General features: G+C 42.2%; 1 protein-coding gene and 1 long non-coding RNA gene across 5 annotated transcripts in view; one reads left to right on the top strand and one right to left on the bottom strand.

Annotated features, from left to right (window-relative positions):
- Pde4b (phosphodiesterase 4B) overlaps nucleotides 1-16,512 on the bottom strand; it is a 576,426-nt gene that overhangs the window by 75,443 nt on the left and 484,471 nt on the right.
- The window catches only part of LOC103692427 (uncharacterized), a 54,490-nt gene that overhangs the window by 32,106 nt on the left and 5,872 nt on the right, over nucleotides 1-16,512 (top strand). Inside the window, exon 2 of the long non-coding RNA XR_015621000.1 lies at nucleotides 12,596-13,177. This is a non-coding gene — a long non-coding RNA (uncharacterized LOC103692427). The remainder of the gene's footprint in view (nucleotides 1-12,595; nucleotides 13,178-16,512) is intronic.

Raw genomic sequence — 16,512 nt, 5'->3', positions numbered from 1 at the left:
TATTTTATCAGAAAGGAAAGAGTATGAGAGAAATGTTCCTCAAAACTGGCTGCACTGTGCTTTATCCACATGTCTGTTTGGAAGGGACTTCGGACAGGACAGACAATCGGAAATGTACGAAAGGTTCAGTAGTGAGCTGTCAGATCTATAGCTATTTAAAACAACCCAGAGGATAATGGAAGAGAACAAAATAGAAATACCAGATGGACATGTATACCAAAGCCAAGCATTTTTCCACAGAACACGTGGACATATGGGAACTGAGTCACGGTGTGAAGTGTATTACTTATTGTCGGTCGTGATTAAAGATAAAGAGCACTCATCTGCTCTGCACTCTGTATGAGCTTGTGTAGAGCCTCTTTGGGACCTACGGTCCACCTAGTCCTTCAGGAGACAGACAGGCTTCTGGGAAGAAACCCATTCTATTTTCTCAAACATGTTTCCATATTCTAGAGACCACCGTTAAATTTTAACTCTCCAGTAACCAAAAGCTACAGATAAAGATCTAGCATTGGGGCTATATATTTTGGCTAAGCCACAGGAATTTCCACTTTAAAGGGCCGAGAAGAAAATATGCACACAAAACGAAGTTGCAAATGATTCCAAGAAAGTCTGAGCCCTGTGAAGAGTTCTCGGACTCAGTGATGTTTGCCAGCAAGTGAGTCACCCGGGAGCAGAGCCAAGGCCTGAGTCACGGAGCACAACACCTTTGTCCTCTGTCCCATCATGGGGCTTCCCCTAGAAGTTCCTTTTGGATTTATTCCTTATTTTCTGCCCTAACTTAGCCAGTCTCTTGCCAGGTTCTCTGCTCTGTGTTTCATTTTGTTTTGTTTTCCCCCTTCTTTACCTGTCTGATAATCCTGAGTTCATAAAAATAAAGTCCAATCCCAAAGAAAATATACATAAAATATGGCTTTGAAAAGAAAGAACTTAAGATTTATTTTTACATAAAGGTTTTCAAAGTGTAATAGTTAAACAGAAAATTGACAAAAGTGCTTTAATGGATTCTTCTAACAAAATTATCTGGCTAATATGGGTTATGGAGATGGAGGAGACTGATAAAAACAAGTACAAAATTCACTTTGGGCCTAAACAAATTAGGTTTGGTGGCCACTGTCAGGAGAGTTACCCAGAAGGTGGTGTCTAGTGGATCGGCACACACATTCACCTAGGAATAAACATCAGAAGTTGACTCTAGAAATGCCTATTTCCCAACTCCTACTGACTTACCCTTCTTTAAAAGTTAGTTCACCTCTCTTCGGTAAGGTGTAAACATTGACTCCCTTGGGTGGAGCTGTCACTGAACCACACACTTTTTGAAGTTGATAGAAAATTTGAAAGGATAGTTCTGAGTTTTCAAGTAGTTGACTAGAAATAGCACACCTGGTCATGCTGGAGAATTAGATGTCTTCTTGGTTGAGTTTTTTCGGGGGGGGGGGGCGGTACAAAGAGGATTTTGTCAAATTCTACATTCTCTAGTTTCTTTCATGTTTGAAATTAAAAAAAAAATCACCATGGTTTTATTAAGTCACTTATAGAACTTGAGAATTGTGGTGATTTAAACCCCCATGGCAGAGGCCAGAAGAGTGAATGGTTCAGAGATGGCAAATGGTTTGGGCCCAAGATGTTCTCCATCAACCTGATATACTGTATACAATGTATGTAATGTACTCAGCAAATATTAAATCTAAAGACCTTTAAAATGGCCATGAAGGAAAAGAATGAAAAAAAAAAGTTCAGGCAAGAAAGATCCCAGTGAGCCAGTCTTATGGCTAATGTTTGCAGCAGGAAGGGGATCCCCAAGGAGACTTCAGACCTCGACCTGTCTTTCCGTCCTTTTAGATGCTCTTCCAAGGGTTACAGAGCAGGCTGCTGCTGCACGTCTGTCTCAGCAGGCAGAGTGAAAACTGGATTTGTTTAGAGTCCCAAGGTGCTTTTCCCTGCTTCCTCATCTGACCTCAAGGACCCCAGAAAGGTAATTTTGTGAAGCTCTGGTGTGTAAATGCGAAAACCTGAATCATTGTATGTCACAACAGGAACCACTAAGCCAAATGCCACAGACCAAATTACCACGTCATCCCTCAAATAGGTTGTTACGGCAGGTCTGGGCAGCTGGGTCACCAGAATTCTCTATCTGGGTTTGTTTTCCGCTTATCCTCAGTAGGGGGTGGGGTGGGGGTGGCCTTCTGCATACATCAGTACCTGCCTCTGTTCGAAACATACTCCAGCTTCATCGAACTTATTATGGGACAGAAAGGCAATATAAATGTTTATGCTTTGTTCCCAGTGACAGAGAGTCAGAGTGCTTTAGACGGTTTAAGCTATCTACAGTGCTTTAGATGGTCAGGGTGTCTACAGAACAGAGGAAGGAGGTAAGATAGGTTTCTGAGCAACCAGGACTCTCAAGACTGAGAAATGAGTGCACGGAACATGAGATACGTTTTTAGTTAGTCTGAAGCGAGGGATCAGGTTCTGGGATACTTTGCATTTTCTTCTCAGTCCACTCAGACACAGCTACTACCATCCATCCTCTTATGGACAGGACAGAGAAGGAATTCCACCACGATTGAAAGACATTTATGCAGTGGTTCTTAAATACCAGTTTACGCAAGAATCCAATGCTATTAGTTTAAAATGCAGAGTCTCCAGTCCTTGCACAGAAGAAACTCAAACCTCACGTTTAACCCCAGCGAGGACCATTTGGCTCCGATCACGTGTGGAAATGGGGATCTTCCATATGAGCCTTCATTTACAGACAACCTAACTCAGAGGCCACAACCACACAATGGTGGCTTACTGCCAAAGACTTATCATCAGGATAGCCACAGGTAACCCAGACGGATAAGATGCCTAGAAAGCCAAGTCCGAATATTCCGATTGACCTCAGTATCAGGAATTTGTCGTAAAGGTCAAATTTCAATTTGAAATTACATGGTGGGGAAAGATCAGGCCATGGCTTGTCCCCAGAGCGCATGTTGTTCATGTTGCTCAGCGTGGGCTATGTCACGTGTGTCAGCACATTTGACTTGAGGGGGAAGTTTTCCCAACACAGGTCACCAGGCTTGCATAAAACCAACAAACCACAGATTTTCACTTCACCAGGCTCTCAAAAGAAGGAAATATGAATAAAACCCATTAATTCTCCAACCACCTCCAATGAATTAATCCCTTATTTTAAGAACACGGGAAAATATAACCCAGTTTTAATATAGCTGGAAATGAAAATCATAGCTTCTCTGAGTAAGTTTCATAGAACGGTGACAATATATGATAACTTGAAGAAATGTGGAACAGCTTGAGCTGGCACAGGTGAAAGAGCTCAAATCCCAGGGTCTGGTTTCTACTCTCTCCTTTCCCACTTGTATAGCTTTCTATCTGTAGGAAAATATTTAACCTCTCTAAAGTTTAGTCTTTTTATCTATGAAAAGGCAAGTCCAAGGAAACTAAGCTCACTGGTTGAAAGTTAATGGAGATGCCACTCCAGAAAACCAGCTCCATCGCTCACAAAATCACATTCACGAAGTGTTAGCCATCCCCACTGTCAGAAGAAAGCATTCTGTACCAAGGAGAGATTTTGCATCCTTCCACATCCATGACATCTTGGTACTGTAGAATGAAAGTAGTCAATACTGGACCAAGAAAGGACCCTTGCCACTGAGAGAAGCCTGACAAGTTTGATCAGATAGTGTCTAACTTAGACCTCCTATAGGTACGAAACTCAAAAGCAGCCAGTCCATTGCTAACACCGTCTGGATGGTTCTACAGCTGGCTCTGTATATTTCTTTCATGGCTGTTACAGTCTCCCCCCTCTGAGTGGCAGGTGGGGTGGGGACCTGGGAGAAGTTGGGGGTGTGGAGTATGCTGTGAGGAAGGTTCCCTGTGACTGAACCTACCAAGCAGATCTGTGAACATACACTAAGGGCAGGAGTGGCAGTGTATCCCATCATTACTCCTGGCATTGAAGTCAACCCACACCACCCAACAACATCAAGTACATCAGTCCAATGAAGTATGATTTGCTGAACACATAGCAAATCACTTGTATTTGGGCTTGAATTCACCTCATCTTCCTTATTTAAGATCTCAAATGAACTCTCAACTCTGCTTGGAAGACCCATTGTCCCAGTATTTCTCTTATTTCTTCATCCCCTCAATAGAATTTAATATACCCATTAAAGTATGAGAGGACTTTAACAGAATTTGTAAAATTTTCTTCTGTTGTTTCATTTTCCTCTGTGTTAGCTCCTGATTTGCTTTAATATACTCCAAACTTCTTACGGTGGCTGAAAGACCCCATGGATGTACCTGTGCCTTTCTGCCCTCAACTTCTCTACCAAAAGCATATCCCATTCCAACAGGCTGCCTGTTTTCTCCCCTGCACCATCCTCAAGGCTCTAGACATCATTCTTCCTTCATGCTGGACAATGACAAATTCCTCTTCAAGACAAAGTGCCCCAAGTCTAGGGGTGACAGTGTCTCCTGACCCGATTCTTGCTCCCATCAGATTTTGTAGATGTTTCCTCCACAAACTGCTTGTCCCTGCTATTTTATCTCTCGACCAGGTTCAATTTGTTCTTGATGAATCCTCCCTTGTCTGCATTCCTAGCTCACAAAGTGTTCTTGTTCCTCAGAGACCTGACTCAGTAGCCTATTGTATACTTATTTAGGCCAGGAAGTGTTAAGTAAAGAGGATGAGCATAGAACTCTTTGACACATCTTCACACTTTATATCCCTGGGTAGGTTAGGCCTGTTCTAACTTTAACATGCATTTACTTTTCTGGCAAACCAATATTCTTTTTATCTCTATCAAGTATGTTCATAGAACATACTATGTACTCACTTAAGAACTATATAGATTTAATCCTCTTAACAAACCTAAGAGGTAGGGGGTATTATTATCATCATTTTATAGTTTGGGAAACTGAGGGAGAAATGAGTCATTTGATGAAAAGACAGAGTTAATAAACTAGTGAGCTAGAATTTAGGCACACACGCAAGAGAGCTGTCCTGTTCGTCCTCAGTCAGTGCTGAGAGTTGTCTTTCAACTCCTCAGAAGAATTGACGATTGCTGTCCTGGGAGAAGGAATGTAGGCTCAGAGGCTAGCTCTGCTAGGGTTATGCCATTAATTTATGTGTTCATAAATATTTATAGCATGCTTATTCAACACTAGACATTGCACTGGCTTCAAAGACATGCAGGGTTTAGACAGACATCATCCTCAGGGATTTTATGATCCAGATAATACAAGGTGATGGGGCAGCCTTACATGAGAACTCATGGCCTCTCTATTATCACTTCTCTGACTTCAATCAAACTGCTGATGTGATTTAGTATGCCAGGGGAGGAGGTGGGACAGTTCTAAAAGTCTTCACTGGGGAGGAAAACTACCACTTACCATTTTTATTGCCCTTTAAAGATAAATGTGTCACATATAGTGTCATCCCACATGTGTTAACTGTAATCTCTTTGAGGACTGAGACTAATTTGCTCACAATGCTCAGGGTCCTGTCACACATTGTCAGTATCCAAGAAGAGGCCTTTGAATGCCTTGTGACTGGATGAGTTCTTAGCAGCAGCTAACAAAGCTGGCAGTATTAGGTTGGCTATGTTGGGGATTTCTGTGAGCTCCTTGAAACTTGAACATTCAGTTACCATGGAAGTCACACAATAGCTTTTCCTGTCTCTTTGGGGATGGTGACTCAAAGACTAAATGTCATCAAAACCAGAGGGTGTACAGAATTCTCTTTACCAGGTGGGCTAAATCCCATGCATTTCCAGACTTAATATTATCCATCCTAAGGAACTCCTAGCCCCATTTTCTTGTTACCAAGCTCCCTAGACAAGGAGTCCTAAGTGTGACCTTAGCTTGTCTCATGTTTATGAGTGAATCCTCGCATTTTTTCATCAATGCAGGGGAAAGCACCAATTCTTGGTGTGGGGAAATGACGAAAAACAAATTCAGTCATACACAGGGCTAACATCTCTGTTTGCCAGGCTATATTTTTGTCTTGGGACATGTGCATTACTAATAATAAAATCTGACAATATGGCATGCACATCAGGGCTACACTGTATCAGTCATAGGAGGCAATACAGGAAAAACCCCATTAACTCACCTGGGCTGGCATCTGCCAAGGCCACAGGCTATGTTTCTTCCTTCTGAATTTGAACTACATTTCATAATTAAGGATGAAATGCTAGCTGCGTTCCCTTACGTGATTCACAGCTATTAATTACAACATGCACCATCATGAAAAATATGAAGCAAAACATACAGAAAGTTATAATTCCTTACAGTTTCAGTTAAGGCCCCAAATAGGCCCTTCCCCCATATTTACACAGGAAGAAACACTGACTAATAGACTTCAGTTACCAGAAGCACGTGGCGTCTTCTGCAGGGGCTCATGGCCAAGGGAAGACAAACCACCCTTATTTATTTAACATTTATTTATTTAACCTGCTGGCGGGGCTGGTTTGTTGGATTTGGTTTTACATCCTGAATTACAAAGTTTATGATGGGAAAGAGTGTCAGCTGTTTGCTGAAGGCAAAAAGACTCCTGCTCATTGTCTTCTGTTAACAGAACTCCAGGTTTCTTCCAAGTAATGAAAAGACAGCAAAAAGTTGGCTCTTTTGTCCTTCATCTTCTACTTTTCCTCATCTCTCTGCCCATCTGCCAAGGGTCCTGGCCCAGTCCTGGTCCTCTGCACAGCCACAGACTTCTTCTCTTTCATGTCCTTCTACTCCATTTAGCCAACTGCCACTCAACTCTGAATGAACTATGAGCTCTTGACAGCTAACCACAGTTATTTTTCCATCTCGTGTAAAATAAATATGCACCTGTCATTCAGGCTCTGCTTCCCCACTGATAGCAGTGTTATTTGCCTGAAATTAGAACCTATAGATCCAGGGAGGGGAAGCCCGAGTGTGGTGAGAATCCTCTCTCAAGAGGGAGCTTCACTGAGACAGCTCACTTAATGGTGGCGACCAAAGCTACTTAAACACTTGGGAAGTGGGGAGAGACTTTTAGGATGAATGTACATCATTGGCCAGGGCCAGGGTGCTGAGGTGCTGTATGTGGGTAAAGGTTGGGGCATAAGGCTACAAGCACCAGGACATGCTTGCCTGGAGTGGTGGTGGGGGACCGACCCTACTCCTGCTGACCTCAGGATGAGATGTGTTATTCGAGGCCTGCTCCCCACGTCCCATGGTTCTCTGGTGCCATATGCACCCTCTTCTTACATTAATTTTCATAACCCTACTGCCTTATAGTGAGGGTGCAGTCTAAACAGTGGCCAGAGGTATGGGCTCAGGAATACAGAGGAGGACTTTGTATCCTACCTCTATTTTTTTCTCAGTGAAAATGTTTGGGAACACGTTCTCATCTACAAAGTGGGAATCAGAGTAGCACTTGTTTCCAGATCTGATTTTGGTGCTTCAAACAGTAACATTGAGGCAGATTTTATGTATCATCGATATACAGTGCAGTGTTTTATTTTATGAACAGCTATTTTACTATGTTGATAAACCCCTACCCTAATAGTATCTCCCGTATACATTTATTCACATGTAATAAGTGTATATTACACTCTACTTTAGCCTCAGGCAAATTGTTGTTTGTCTTCATAGCTTTGCCTTTTCAGAGCATTTCAAATAAGGAGGACAGCCACTCAATACCCACACCCCATACATGACCCTCTTTTTCCTAATGTAGCATTATTTTAGAATCCTCCATGTTGTCTGTAGTACATACTTCTGGCTGCTTTATTGCAAAAGGGTGTAGCGCTGTTTGATTATAACACCTTTTGTACAGTTCCTGACCACTAGATAGATTGTGATTTGAGTTTCTGAAAAAATAATGGTGCTGATATTTGTGTTCAAGACTTTTTGTAGACATATCATCCCTTAAATTCCCTCATATGGCTATTTCAGAATAGGGTTGGTGAGCCATGTTACCTAAAAGTGTGTGTGTGTGTGTGTGTGTGTGTGTGTGCCACGGCGGAGAGAGAGAGACAGAGAGAGAGAGAGAGAGAGAGAGAGAGAGAGAGAGAGAGAGAGAGATCTTCTACCTCTACCACCCAAGTGCTGGAATCATAGGCATGTGTTACTATGTAGTGGTGGGGATTGAACCCCGGTATTTCATGTATGCTAGGTAAGCATTATATCAACCTTGCTACATCCAGCCCCAGGTCTGGATACTTAACTCTTCACAATGCCTAGTGTTTTGAGGCTTAAGTACTGCACATTAATATCCTCACATAGTGCTAACCAAGGGGCGACAAAGAACAATTGTTGTGGTTTCTTCTGCAATCGCTTTTAGGTTTCACCTTCTTTGTAAGAAATGAGAAGGATAAAGCTCAGAAAGTGTTAGGATCATGGTTAATTGAGTGGTGAATGGGTATCCAGCTTTGCCATGTCTTTCATCTGGTTCTGTTTCTGGTCATGGTAGTCAACATCGTATTAACTATCCCAAGAAAGCACAGTTCCAATGGCACGATTGCCTGCTAAACAAATAGAAGTGGCTCACTGCACACAAAGGAAAACCCCAGCTTTTGTAGTAGTAGATAAAGCCTTCTGGTATTTCCCCATCTATCCTGACTGCCCTACTTCCTACCATGCCAATCTTTCATGACTTTCTCTTTCCTGCCTTCAAAAATGTCTTCTAATCCAATAACGGCCCTTGCACTTGTAGCTTCTATATGTTTGTGTGTTTTCTCATGATTTGCTTTTTAAAATTTCACTTTGGGAAATTTTACCCATTGTGTAAAAGATACTCAGTTTATATCTCCTGGGCCTTCCTTGTCCTAACAGCAGACTACATCTCCTTTATCTTCCTTCTTCTGGCAGCTCTAGTAAAAACCTGTAATGTTCTTCTAATCCTGTTGCTCAAGACAGATGGTCAGTGAATATGCTGGCTTGGGTTAGATTGACTGAACAATTCTTCTATAGAAATATATAGCCCAGCAATGGAAATACTAATTTTTAAAATTTAATAAAACTCTATTTACAAATTCTCTAGTACAGGTTAGTACAGAGCATATTCATCCTAGGCAAGAATATGACTTACAGCGACATTTGGGCTTCCACAGGCCTTTACTCACGTTTATAGCAAATTCTTATCACATTTCATTACATAGTAATTTGTGTGTGCTCCCCAGACTGAGCTCCACAATGAAAAAAATACCTGGATTAAACAACACAATGCTTGATTAGTGTTGCCGTGAGTACTCACTGGGGTCAAACGAGTTACTAAATGATCTTAAAAGTAACACGGAAGCACAATGGTCTAAGAGTTTCCAAAGCAATTTTAAGCAAAAGGAACAATGGGAGAAGTATCGCCATTCCTGAATTTAAGTTCTATAGAGTCATAGTAGTAAACCCGGCACTGGCTCAGATACATGTGCCTAGATCAGAGAAATGCAAATGGAAGATTTAGAGGTAAACCCACACAACTACATCCACATGAGTTTTGACAAAGAGGTTGGAAATATGCATTGGAGAAAAGAGGAACTCTTCAGCAAATCGTTTTGTCAAAATTGGGTGTGCAGATGTAGAAGAGCAAGCCTGGACCCCTTCCTCTTACTCTGTTCAAAGTCAATTCCACGTGACTTTGTTAATATAAGATCTTATACATACATATAATATATAGTACATATAACATAACATATAATATGATATAATACTATAATATGTTATTATAAGATCTGAAATTGTTAGAGAAAAAAGTAGAGATAACATATCAAGATATTGGCATAGCTAAGGACTTTCTAAACAGGATTCCAGTCACTTGGGAAGTAGAGCCAACAACAGACAAATGGCACCTCATAAAATTAAAGAGCTTCTGAATAGCAAAGCAAATGGAAATAGTTAACTGGTTGAAGAGAGTTACAACACTGGAGAAAGTTTTTGCTAACTGTACTGATGGAAGATTACTATCTTGCCTATACAGGGAAGTAAAAAAAAAAATCTAAACAAGAAGCCAAACAACCTGACCAATTAAATGGGCTAGCAAAATAGACAATTCTCAAAAGGGGAAACGCAAATGACCTTTAAACGTATGAAGAAAAGTTCAGCCTTAGTAACCATTGGAAAGATGCAAATCAAAATGACAGTGAGATTTCATCTTGCCGTAGAATGACAGACCTGAAGAATACGAATAACGGTGCTGATGAGGATGCGGGCAGGGGAAGCTCTATATACAAACCGCTGGTGGGACTATAAACTGGTTCACTCACTAATGAAATAGGTGAAGAGAGTCTCCAAAATTGTAAAAATAGATCTGTCTTATGACCCAGCTACACTGTCGTGGATTTTTATCTGAAAGGACTCCAAGCAACATATCACAGAGACACATGCACCTTAATGTTTGCTGTAGCACAGCAGCTAAGCCATGGAACCAGTCTAGGTGAGCAGTGACAGAGGAGTGAAAAGGAGAATTAGGTATGTATGCACAATGGAATTTCTTTTAACCAGAAAGAAAAGTCAAGTTATATCCTTTACAAAAACATAGATGAGCCTGGAGATAATCAGATTAAGTTAATTAGGCTTGTCTCAGAAAGACAAACATGGCATTTTATTCTCACCCATGGCTCCTAGACTGTGTATGTCTCATGTAAATCATGTATGTGATATGATTCGAAAGTAGAAGTAAACTCACCAAGAGGAGCAGAAGGGAGTAATGGGAGGGGATGAGAAGAAAGGAGGGGGAAGTTCAACAATTTTCCTTTTATGAAAATGTCCATATTTAACATAATGCTATGTAGAAAGAATATATATGGTGATTTTCAAAACGATTTTCAAAATGTAGGAAATTTCTTCTCTTCCTATTCAAATCCTGACGATTCTACTTCAAGATAAATTAGCTCATTAGTAAGTTTACAAATGGACTGCTTCCCTTCCTATTCCTTACCTTTTTCTACACAAGAGCCAAGAAGAGGAAAGAAGAAGAGAAGGAAAAGGAAGAAGAGGAGGAAGAGGAAGAGGAAGAGGAGAAAGAGAAGGAGGAAGAGGAGTATCTGTTGAATAATTATTTAATAACTACTTATTAAGTGCTAATGATCAAGTTTCGGTTTCAACCTTCCAAGCACATGGAGGCTGATAAAGACATACAGTCATAACAATAATAAATATGACTCGGTCACAATTCTCTGACTGGCACTATTTAAATTGTTCTACGTGAAATAGCTCACTCAATTCTGTAACAATACAGAGCTTAAGGAGTTAAAGGTGAAATGAAGATGCAGAGGGAAGGATGTAAAGGGTAATGCTCTTGAAATTAGATCTGGGATCTTAGCTGAGACTGTCTGGGTTGAGAATCTCAAGTGTCTCAAGACCGCAGACGTTGTACTGTTGTTTCTGTACATCCACTATTTAATTGTGTTGGTTACACTTGGGATTGGGAAAATACGAAAGAGCTAATGTTGTGGAAAATTAGTGTGATGTAATGTTAGGGTGGGAGGGCATGGGAGAGGACCAAGGTTTGGGGGTAGAGAAGACATCTTGGGCTTGAACTCCAAAAGCCCCAGTTACTAACCCATGAGCTGTTCTTGTCTGACAAAGAATTACCCATCCTGACACCCACACAACACTGTTTCTGGGACAGGGGCCATTTTATCTGTTTGAAGGCATTGTAAAGTTGACTCTAGAGTCAAAGATTGAAAGTACTTCCAAATAAAAAAATGACTAAGTTTGGGAGGCTACAGAGTTTACCTCGAGTCACACACCTGGTTGGTATCGGCACCAAAATGTCATTTTCCAGAGTTCCAGCCCAGTGCTCTTTCATTTAAGTCACACAGTTTCATCTGAGTTAGGAAAGTTGACAGAGCAAATTATTCAAAATGGGACTTTCCAGGGCCTGTCTAGAATTGGATGGGTGCCTCCCTGTGTCCCTGCAAGGCACACCCTGGTTTCACTGCAGATCTTAAATCTAAGTCTCGCCTTCTGCTGTCAGACATCAGGGGTACCTCATAAGCATTAAAACTTGGTCTCACCCTCTTTTCTTGCTGCCATAGCCTTCCCCAAATCCTCAGTTGTTAATGAGTCAATGAAGGGGATTCACCAAGGAGAGAGTGAGGGGGAAGGGAGGGAGAGGACCTGGGGAGAACACAGTCATTGATCATTGGCTCAGTACTTCCTCTAAAAGGAGAGAATGGAACAAAAGATATCTCCTCTACATTTTCTTTATTTCTACACTCTGGATGTAAAAGCAGATTTGATGTAGTTCAGGTGCTGATGAGTGCTGTTCAGAGAAAGCCAGGATTTGGCAACAGCCGTAAACTTGGTCACGAGGGAGCTTTCACCTCATGACAAGTGCAGTGGGCACATGACCTCTCACCAGGAGGAGATTAGTACCAAGTATGTAGGGGTTGGAGCTAAAAGCTAGGCTTCAGGTCTTAGCTGTGTCACCTACTAGCTGAATGTCTTCTTGCTATTCCTCTTTGCTGAGGTACAGTTTTATTGCTTATAAAAACAGGATCCCATCTTGACCTTGACATTTGAGGTTGACAAGACATAATTCTTAATAGCAAACACATACTTAGTATATGCTAGACACCATGTTAACACATCTTTGCCTATGTCTTGTGTTTCCTGCTAGATCTTTTGGAAAGAAATGACACCTGTTGAGAGTAGAAAAGAATTTAAGTGGATTTCTCAAACCAGAGTGCTGAAGTAGATAACCATGATATGGGAGCTTTTCCTTTTGTACAAAAGAGTATCCCAAACCCAGAGAAGCAGAGCGATAAATGACCCATCAAGGCACTCAGAAAGGGGACAGGAGAAGCACAGCTCCTGCAGAAGAAGAGGACATGGAAGTAAGTGTTTTCAGGACTCTAGCAAAACAAGTGGCTCAAGACCTGAAGAAAAGGCAAGACCTGAGGGCAAAAACTCATGGTAAGCTGCTGACTCATTAAGCTACCGGAAGCTCCCACAGTTGTGTTCCCTCAGTAACCTGCTGATGCAGCTCTTCACCGAAAGCTACCTGGGAGTTGGGGGAAGGTACCATGTTTGTAATCTCAGTTCTGCAGAGATGGAAGGAACAGGAGTCCTCAGGTAGCCTGGTCTACATAGCAAGAAAAAAAGAAAGAAAGAAAGAAGGAGAGAAAGAAAGAAAGGAAGGAAGGAAGAAAGGAAGAAAGGAAGAAAGGAAGAAAGAGAGAAAGAAAGAAAGAAGAGTGAGGTAAGCTAGAGAGGGAGGGAGGTGGTGTCCAGGTGTATGATAGTCTGTGCTATCTGGGGTCAATGCTACAGCTGATGCTATCCTGACACTTGTCTAAAAGGCACACACTGTCGGTGATGAGTTGTTCATCTCTGAGAACTCAAGCTGGGAGCCATTGCCAACACTGTTTGGAATGAAGAAGGGAGAGAAGTTATTGGTTTTTGCACAGTGTCACGGGCATTCTGATAGACAGAAACACAAGACTCAGGGAACATACGCTGAAGAATGTTTGTCCAGACTTGAAAAAGAAGGTGTTTGAAAGATCACTTTGTGAGTCAGATTGGAATTTCCAAATTCTGAAGAGAAGGCTTGAACCCTACACTGCTGATCTCAGCAATGTACATAAAGAGGACCTTCAGGCACACTAATGTCCCTCAAGACATTCCTGGACAAATTAACTTTTGAAAGTTAACTAATCTCAACTGAGTTTCTCAGTAATTGGTTCTGAGATCTAGAAAGTGGGTTTTGGTAAAGTTGAGGCCCATAGGTTTCTCTCACGATTGGCTGCCCAGGTAGAGTGGTAAGTGAGAACAATAACATTTTTTGTGACACTGCACATGCTGTCCAGGTGTGCGAACACAAACCTTTGCACTTCTGGCCTTACACACACACACACACACACACACACACACCCATCTGATTTCTAAAACAATGCTGTGAACTGAAATTGAAGCAAGATGTTGGGCACCAGGGAGACTTTCATTTTCCTCGACTTTAAACATCTAACCTGTAACAAGTAGGCATCATTCGAGCTGGGCTACTCTATGAGACAGGTTGTTTACTTTGGTGGGTGGTCGGTGCCCATAATAAAACTGGTTTGAGGTGTCAACTTGTCAGGACTGCATGGTACCCTTTACTTAACCAGTAACCTGTAGCGAATTGCTGTACAGCTATTTTGCACATAAGCGTGGATCTAAATTGGGAAACTGAAATTAAAGAAGCCCCTGTTTATGCAGTTCTTGTGTAAACTCAAGATCAGGATCTGGGTCTATTTTATGAGAACATCACTTCTTCTTTTCTAGAAGATATGTTTTAAGCAATGTTTATTGAGCTGGATGAATGGGTGATAGGGAAAGAGAGGCTATGCTTGCTCTCATGTAAGATGAATGAACTGAGAACAGCTACCCACAGCAGGTTATAGGAAAAAAGCTCTCCAGAAGCAGCACTTTGAACTTCTTGCTATGGGGAGATGATATAGACGGCAACTGGGAAGGCTGGGGGTTGTAGGAGTAGGAGGGAAGGAATAGGAGCCCTTGCGAGAAGACAGCTGAACTCTCTATGAGAGAGAGAAGGAAAAAGGAAAAAATAGATAACCAGGAGTAGAGACCTACCGTGTTGACAAAAATTCTTCTGAGGAACCCTTATTTTCTCTGGAAACAAAAAAGTAACAAACCAGCTCCAGGCACACTTGTGTGCGTATGTTTGGCACTGACTGCAGCAGGCAGACATGGAGGAGTCAGTGTCTGTCAAGGTGACTACCTTGGGTAGCTGCATGCAGAAGAAAAGACATGCTTAGCAGTAAGTCACCGAATACCTAGAAGACTTGACCTTACGAATGTGTGAAAAGTCTCTTCCGGTGCAGAGCTCCACACTTCCTTCTAGTGAATATTGGCTTGGCTTGGCTAGCTGTGTTAGGTTCTCCTGGGATGATTAATTTTTCTAAACCCCTGTCCTTTCCTGAAATAGAGGATCGGGAGTAAAGAAGTGTGGGCTTGTCTTGAGCAGCTAGGGAAATAGTTATATACCCAAAGAGAATGAAAAGTCTCTTCCATGCCGTTAGTAGATGGCAGTGTGTGCTGTCATCCCAAGTTTTCGAAACTAATCCTACCCCTCAGACATTGCTTCAAGTTCCCCAAAGCTGTAACAGTTGAACAGTTGCCAAGTCCTGCAGTTTCTTTGTGGCTGAGAGAAAACACTTCCTTATCTGAATGCACCCTGACTCAAGAAAGACCTCTTTGGGGCTAGTGAGATGGCTCAGCCAGTAAAGGTGTTTCCTGACAAGCCTACAGCTTGTGTTCTATCTCAGGTCTCCACAAGATGAAAGATTCTCTAAAGCTGGAGGTACCAGGAGCAGGGCCTGTTTCTAACTGCAGAGCCACCCCCCCAACCTTTAGGAAAAGATATTATTTTTATTATGTTTCCATTATGTGTAAATGTGTGTGTATGTGCCTGTGCGTGCAGAGATCATGTGCTTTCAAGAAAGAAAGATCTAGATCTCAGTTCTGACCTATCACTTGTTAACCTGCTGTCTTGAGCAAGCCCAGGCTCTTCCCTGAGCTGTCCTTGCAATCTATGAGGAGTGATGCCTGCAGAGACAGTAGGTGGTAGATCACAGATCCAGAGGACGCAGCATAGTGCCTGCACCTAGAGATAGTCATTACTAGTTCCTTTCCTCTCTTGCTGTCAGAGGCAGACCTGTAGGGCTTTGGAAATATCTCATGCTAGACACCAGACCCTGGAAGTGTGAAGATCAGAGTACAGTTGGGGGAAATCTGTTGTGGCTGCCTCTGCTGGTGAAATGAGTCAGATGACCACCATGTCCTCAGCTCACTTCATAGACAGTGAAGAAAGGGATGAGAAATGTACACAGACGACTGAGTGTCACTCTTGGTCCTTGTCAACAGCCCCGGATGAGAGGAAGTCAAGACAATAAGCTCAGATCCAGTGAGTTCTATTGCCTGTTCTCTATTTCAAGGGGACAGTCCCTGCTTTGTTTCTCTTCTCTCCAGTGAAACACTTCCCTGAAATTCTCCTGGTTTCTGAGAACAGCTCTAGAATCAGCCCACAATGATCAGAAGCAAGCAGAACCCATCCTGTCCCTTGGATCCTGCTGTCGCAAGGATGTGGGAGTAGAAAGGGACACTAAGAAGGCCCCCTTCCTTCCTCTATGACATTCTCCTAGCAATGTTTCATTTTCATCCTTCTATAGGCTAAGCACTATGTGGAGAGGAACAGGGAGGCAGGGTGTGCATGAGGGATCTTTCCCTGTCCCAGCAGTAATTTCTGTTTTTCCAGAAGGTGCCAGAGTCTCCTTGACCTCCACCACCTTCCCATGTGGTGGTCTGATACTAGGATTTTACCTGTCTCCAAAAGGCAGCTCTGAGCTGGCTTCAATTTCTACTCCCTGCTGAGCTGCCTGTGCTGGGAAAACCTGTGCCTAGGAAGGTGCCTGTCAACCCTGGTGGCTGGATTTAAACAGTGACGGTGAGCTGTGTGACTGTACTCAGGTTATCTCACAAAGTGACATCCCCATAGGTTTATGCAAGAGAAAGCTCAGAGAACTGAGTTCTGGATTC

The sequence above is a fragment of the Rattus norvegicus genome, chromosome 5, assembly GCF_021556685.1.
Source record: "Rattus norvegicus strain SHRSP/BbbUtx chromosome 5, alternate assembly SHRSP_T2T, whole genome shotgun sequence".
NCBI classification, from domain to species: Eukaryota; Metazoa; Chordata; class Mammalia; order Rodentia; family Muridae; genus Rattus; species Rattus norvegicus.
The sequence above is the reverse complement of the archived record's forward strand: the minus strand, read 5'-3'. Positions and strand labels throughout refer to the sequence as shown.